General features: G+C 45.9%; 1 protein-coding gene across 1 annotated transcript in view; it reads right to left on the bottom strand.

The window, feature by feature from the left end:
- LOC125305474 (transcription factor HIVEP3) overlaps positions 1–7,500 on the bottom strand; it is a 78,644-nt gene that overhangs the window by 53,987 nt on the left and 17,157 nt on the right. Inside the window, exon 2 of the mRNA XM_048260207.1 lies at positions 7,139–7,221. The gene's annotated coding sequence lies outside the window, so the exon portion shown is untranslated. The remainder of the gene's footprint in view (positions 1–7,138; positions 7,222–7,500) is intronic.

Genomic DNA, 7,500 nt, shown 5'->3' with positions numbered 1-7,500 from the left:
TCCTCCTTGAAAAAGGAGTCAATGCCCCCGCTAGTGTTTTATTGTGTGGCGTATACTCGCCCAAACACCCCCAGCACACGTCTGTGGGGTAGGTGGGGCACATTTGTGGGATTGACTACACTCAACAGTGCTCAGCAAAGGAGACTGTAGGGGTAAGTAGAGGAGAGAACTCACACCACACATATAGGACATTAATATGAAGTATTCAAGTTAAGTTATAATAATTGTCAGATTTGAAACAGAATGCATTGAAATCTTCCTTTTAAGTGTGTATATGTATATATGTGTGTGTGTGTGTGTGTGTGTGTGTGTGTGTGTGTGTGTGTTAGAGGGAGAGTGTCTTTAGAGCAGCCTGTTGCCTTGCTTAAGCCCAGATGGTCCGTTCTATTCCTGCTTTGCGTATGTTCTCGTGTCTCGGGCCTAATGCCATCCAAATAGACCCAAATGGACCCAGCAGAAGACCATTGAGAGGTCATCTGAACTTCTCTCAGATACAGGCAGGGATGCACAAACATGCACAGAACACACACAGCATGTGTACACGTACACACATAAGCACAATGCAAATTAGCAAACATAAGTGTGGTTATAATTACATAAGCGTATGTACACACACTTACACACACAGTGAGAGAGAGAGACATTTGAATTCTTTATTTGAATCCACCAATCAAATTTCTTACAGAAAGGATTCAAATATTCTTAGAGATAATACAGCTTTGACACTCAAGGGTACATAAAGCATCGCCTATGCCACACAGCAAGACTGCCTATCACAGCTGATACGGAGCAGAATTTTGCCAGCTGTTTCTATTTTTTTTTTTTGATAGCCCTGCTATGCCAGCTGCCAAATATCAATACTACAAACTTACATACATAGCCTAGGTCACTGATCTTTACAAGGAGGGGTTGGTATTTTGTAATTTTATCATATAAGGCTATGTCCATATACAGACCATAGACACAATCTTTCATATAAGGCTATGTCCATATACAGACCATAGACACAATCTTTCAAGGACTAGCACCTCCTCTCTATCTCTATCCAAAAACACAGTCAGAGCTGTTGAACCAGTCTGGTATTACGCTTGAGTGTTTGTACATACCGTAGGCATATTTTTTGAAAATATTTATTTAACAGAACTGGCAAAAAGATAAACAATACAGTCATGGCGTGCAGTGCAGAGTCCTTTGCGCATATTACAACCATTTACGATATTGGCAACTGATTCAAGGTGCTGGTCAGAGTTAGAATGCATTATGCAGTGTGGATGGTGATTTTCAGGATGTATTTGGCACACATACACACACACAGACACACACACAGACACACACACAGACACACAGACACACAGACACACACACACACACACACACTAACAAACTCCTTATCAATCTCTGGCGAGCTTCCCCGCTGCCTCTCTGCCCACAGTGGGGAGTGATAGGGGGATGTCGGGTAATAGAGTTACACAGGGTTATCTCTCCAGTAAGCAGAGTCGGCACTAAATGCACCACGTTTGGAGAACTTGGGAGCGCTAGAACTCATGACACCAGTTGGGAGAACTCAGGCTGACTCAAACTCAAACTCTCGAATCTCCCTGGCAGGCAGAAAAATCGCTGCTTGTTGTCCCCTCACCACAGATTCTGTGGAGATAAACATCCTCAACACACAATTTAAATCCTCCAAGGTACTTGCCTCTGTGAGTCAACAGTGGAAATGAAGGGGAACATAAAAATCAACAGAGAGAAATTGCTACGTAAACCATTCTGAATAAAAAGCCCCTGCGTTTGGGCAGGTCTAGTAGCCCCTTCAGAAACCCTTTGCCATGCCAGGTTTAACCCATGTTAGCCTAAGCAATTATTCAAACTGACCATACGGCTGGAGCTCTCCCCACTTTGCATCATGTAAACTGACTGCTCTTCCTTTCCCACTGAGATCAATTGAACAGTGTACTGAATGCAAACTATCCCACTGACTACAGCATGTGAGCATATAATTGCATGTGTCAACATACTGTACAACCCAAACCCAGAGTGTGGAGGGCTACAGTACATTAAACCCTTTTAGAACTACTCTGCTATAGGCCAGTCAGTTTGACCAATTTTTTTGTCCTCCAGTGACTCCTGAAAGGTAGACGAACCAGCTGCGTGTTTCCATGGATACCAGGTCAGGTTATTTTGTCAGTAGCACTTTTATTTATTTTTACTGGTAGCGTCATTTGGTGCGATTCTAGTTTGTCTCAGACTCTTATCACAATGCCTATCCCAAAAAACCAAGGACAGCGGCCCCCTCATCAAATCTGAATACATGCATGTAATTGAGCCACATTAAAAAGGCTCGTGCCCACAACAAGCTCTGAGCAGTTCAGCGTCTCAGTATCTAAATTTGGAGAGGAGGGTTCACAGTTGATTTAAAAGGCAGATTAGCCCACAACTCACACTAATTGCTGTCTGGGAGATGAGCTAACTGTGTAAACCTCGTTGGACGTCCACACCAGCAATAAGCTCCCCCTGGGTTACTGTGCTATTTCTGAGGCGCTGGGTGCAGCCTCCCACTCTGTCATTACCTGCTGAAGTCCTGCCGAGGTGCCACACAGAGCTCAGCGCAGGACTAATAACCATCAGCAGAAGCACTCGAGCTCTCAGCAGAACCTTCCAGAAACACCACACGCTCACAAATCAAGAGCCCCAATAAGGAGATTTTAGTTGTTTGTTTGTTTATTTAACATGGTGTAAGAATGAGCATGTTGATCATGTTGAGCAAGTGATTGATAACAAACCTATTAGAATTAGAACTAGAATTTGTATTGATAAGGAGAACAGAGTGGACAGAAACACACCACACTGTTGTTGTGCATTAACAAACCTGAAGATGGTTTCTAATTAGGGATTGGCATGAATAACAACATGCTTCATTTGTGCTGCTGAGGGAGTTGATTTCTTTGAAAGTTGACATAGTGGGTAATAGGTGGGATTGACATGCGTAACTGATGCAATCAGGGAATATTGCAAAATACAAATAGAAAGCAGAAAGTTAACACACAAATGTTACAGATTCTTACTTTCTTTCAGTCTCTTTCTACATGATGATTTTTCCACCAGCCAAATTTGCCTCCTCTGTGTACTCCGGTAATTACGCTCACTGGCATTCTGGCAAAACTCAACAGTGTATTGCTTCACACACGCACACGCACAGAGAGAGAGAGAGAGAGAGAGAGAGAGAGAGAGAGAGAGAAAGAGAAAGAGAAAGAGAGAGAGAGAGAGAGAGAGAGAGAGAGAGAGAGAGAGAGAGAGAGAGAGAGAGAGAGAGAGAGAGAGTACCTGTACACACAACCTTGGAGCAGGGACAGCCCAGCCTTTTGACGTCCCGGAGAGCAGGGTAAACACACAACCCGCGCGGAGTGTCACAAACCTAATCTGCTGTTTGTTTTCCCAATTAGAGCGACTCGCCCTGCGTCAGCAGCCGCCTGAGGGCCAGGGCCAGCAGGGTGGGGCCTGCCAGAGGTGCCTGGTGGGGGAGGGTGGGGGGGGGGGGTACCTCCTCAGAGGGGGCCTTGGGGAGATCCTGGAGGAGGGGTGGGGTGGGGTGCATCAAACGCCACAAAGTAGAGACTGTTTGGAGCCACAGACAGAACATAGTGGAGTGCTGACTTTGGGCAAGTGTATGTGTAGAGGAGCAGGACCAAGACAGAGGAAAACATGCTGTGCACGACTGCTCTCACGGGCCAGCCAGAAGGAACCTCTGGGCCCCTGGACCACTGGCTCAGCGCTGCAAATCATCCGTCCGCAGCCGCTGTCCGCCCACCGCGCCCCCGCAAACACTGTGCTATTGATTTAGCATTTGCAGAAGACCGCCCGTACGGCCAGCCTTCCTGAAGAAAACACAGGTTGGACTGTGCTGCCTCACCACTCGCTCTGATTGGGCGCGTGATCGCCCTGCCTCTGATGAATGCTGTCTTTAGATGGGACTCTGGTGCTCCAGAGAGAGAGAGAGAGAGCGAGAGAGTGTGTGTGTCAGTAAGAGAGAGAGAGAGTGACAGGAGAGAGAGAGTATGAGTATTTGCTGACGTTAATTTTGACCACAGAACAGGTACTAATGTCGTACGGCGGGTTTTAGCTGTGCTATAGCTGGCATCGGCTGCAGGCTTTTATCAAGCCTGTGCACATGTGAAGTGGGAGCTACTGACACTTGAGAGCTCTTCTTTGCCACTGACATGCTACTTCAAGCACCATCCAGCAGCAGTAGGAGTTGCATTGGTTGTATTTGAACAGGGGTGGGCAACGCGGGCTCTTTAATCTGGCCCGCCGAGCATTCAATTAGGTTATCAGATAGATAGATAGATAGATAGATAGATAGATAGATAGATAGATAGATAGATAGATAGATAGACACTTAATTGATTGCCAAGGGGAAATTCAAATCAAGCTGCTATCGCTATTTTTTACCTGCCATAAACAACGTTGTGGTCAGCTTTAGTGCTGCAAACTGCTTTTCTTAGAGAACTTTAACAATGTCAATGTCAAAACATTGTGTTACAAAGAGATGATACTCTTTGTAATCTCCATTGCAGCACATCTAACTTCAACGTTATGCTACTCCATTTAATTGGCGAACCCGGCCCGCCGGCCAATTTTGAGCCAAAATATTTGCCCACCCCACCCCTGTATTAGAATGAAACATCCTTGGTAGTTGGAGCAGCAGCATGGCCCAGCACTAGCAGTAGGAGCACTAGCATATGAAAGATCTGAGAGGATCTGAGACTGTTAGTCGGTGTTAGTGTAGTCAGCGGACTGAACACCAGGGTTGTGCACAATTTGAATTGCAATTCTGCTTCCTGTTTGCTACCTCAATTGAAATGCAAGAGAAATTCAAGAATTGAATTGGAATTTAAGAGCCAGTTTCAATTCAATTTTGCGAATGAATTTGTGAATTGTGAATTGTGAATTGTGAATTGTGAATTTTGCGCAAGCCTGCTGAACACGGTGTGCTGGAATGTGGAGGCGTCGATGTCGGCTGTTATTCCACCCGGGCTCTTGTTGTTTTCAGCAGAGCTGGCGAGCCGAGTCTGTCTGAACCTGGGACGTATATCTAGAGTAAACGAGAGAGCGCTGCCTGGGACAGGGAGCAACTGAAGGTCGAGCATTCGCTCCGCCTAAGGAAGCTGACCGCTCTCACCTGTGCGCACTCGCCCACACCAAAACAGTAGGAACAACCACACGCACCATAATAGCTTCAGCATCACTGAAGAACCCCTTACAGCCACAGAGGGCTCAGACTTCACAGGCATAGCACTGCTTAAAAAGGTTTTATGACAAATGACAACCCAGTTCAGAGAGCCTGTGAGCTGGTACATTTATGGAAGCGTGTCCATGTTTTGTGCTAGACTGTTAACAACACAGGGGCTGATTAGCTGGCCAACGCTATCTTGATGAGCTGATTCACAAAGAGCTGACTCAATGACGACTCAATGATGGCTTGTCTTTTTATTCACCCAAGCAGACATCCACAACACATCAGGACCACATTCTGGTGCGCTATCAGAGCATGTCAGACCACTTCTCTAGTTAATGGTGACCTGTCTGTGTGTGTGTATGAGAGAGAGAGAGAGAGAGAGAGAGAGAGAGAGAGAGAGAGAGAAAGAGAGACAGAGCTGCACTTCTTAACAGAATGTGTGTGTGTGTGTGTGTGTGTATAAATATGCCTGTTGGGTAGAAACATAAAGGAGGGTATTATGATTGTAGATGGGGTGAATGTGCTTTTTTTGTCACTCAGGCTCACAGACAGGGCAGTGGTAAGTGGACGTACCCAAACAGCCTCTGTGGCCAGAGCATGCCAGAATCAGGATTGAGGGTAGACCTGAACACACCCGCTGAAACACTTTCCACTGTTATATTCATGCAAATATTGACTTTCCTGTACAGTCTAGTAAAAACAGATGCCTTGGAATGACAGAGAGAGAGAGAGAGAGAGAGAGAGAGAGAGAGAGAGAGAGAGAGAGAGAGAGAGTGTGTGTGTGTGTGTGTGTGTGTGTGAGATTTCACAGATAAAACAGGCTCGCAGTACACAAAAATATGGTCAGTTAAACAGAGATGTGGCCACATACAAACAAAACAGAAAGCCGAGACAGACCATGCAATGCACATATGTGCCGAGAGAGAGAGACAGAGATATGCACACACAGAAAGGCATATAAATACACACCCACAGCAGGCCAGGAAAACACTTCAACACACAGAGATACGCTCACAAACAAACCAGACCCCCACCTGCCTGGTGCCTAAATAAACACACACACACACACACACACACAAACACACCCTTGAGCCAGGTAATCTAACAGAGGGAACATGTCGTCCAACCACCACCTGCATGTCTCCTTCAGTTTGTTGGCCAGAAACAGAAATTAAAGTGCCACTAAGGAACACCAACCACAGTACACAGTCCACAGTTGCACTGATGACTGCTCGCTAGCCTGCTGCTGACCGATCAGTGACAAGTGGTGTGCTGGGAGAACTGTTTCCATATGCTCACTATGTGTGGTTATTGGCTTCTGTAAGATGCGCAAGTGTGCTGATTGCCTCATTCACATAACTATCCACCATCAATCAAGATTAATTTGAGAATGTTACAAAAACAAAATTTCAATAACATAAAAATGTTTTTTTTTTTTTTTTTTTTTTTTACATGGATATATTGCTGCTTTAAATAAGCGCAAAGCTGAGCATCAATCATCGACCAGCGTGGGAAAACGCGATCCTGTCCTGTTGTGACCTCACCTGACTACTAGCCTTCTGCACACAGGCCCACGATGAATGAGGAATCCCAACCTGGGCCAGCAGTGCACAAACGGGGGATGGGGGTAGAGTTCCTGTCTGCCGACACGTCCGCTTTCTATGTCAAGTCAAGACCGGCCAACAGAGAGGCAGGAAACAAATCTCACAGGGACTCGAGAAGACAACACAGTTCACAGCATGCACTTGGAGAAAGAGCGACAGAGAGACATGAAGAGAGAGACAGAGAGAGAGAGAGAGAGAGAGAGAGAGAGAGAGACATACACATAGAAAGAGACCTAAAGACAAAAAGAGACCCAGACGAACATTTGGGTGTGAATCTGCATGATGAGGATCTCACACCTACCCATTGGATGGTGAATGGGCAGCATCCAAATGATCTCTTCAGATTGATCTCCAATCATGTTAGAAAACACTCCATAATGGCACCTGTGAAAGCAACACACAAAAGGTTACTAACACTCTCTCTCTCTGTGTCTCTGTCTCTGTCTCTGTCTCTGTCTCTGTCTCTCACACACCTTGCAGCCTGACACAAATGTTGAGCGTGCCAATGAGGCCAGCGAGACCTCAGCGGACACAAAGAGGATTTCCTCGTGACTGTAAGCGCCTGTCAGCGGGGCCGTCCCACACTCGGCAGACATTTACAGCTCCGCTACGAGCACATGACAGGAGACATTCATAAATCAACAAACACACACACACACACAC

This window comes from Alosa alosa, chromosome 13 (genome assembly GCF_017589495.1).
Source record: "Alosa alosa isolate M-15738 ecotype Scorff River chromosome 13, AALO_Geno_1.1, whole genome shotgun sequence".
Taxonomy (NCBI): Eukaryota; Metazoa; Chordata; class Actinopteri; order Clupeiformes; family Clupeidae; genus Alosa; species Alosa alosa.
The sequence above is the reverse complement of the archived record's forward strand: the minus strand, read 5'-3'. Positions and strand labels throughout refer to the sequence as shown.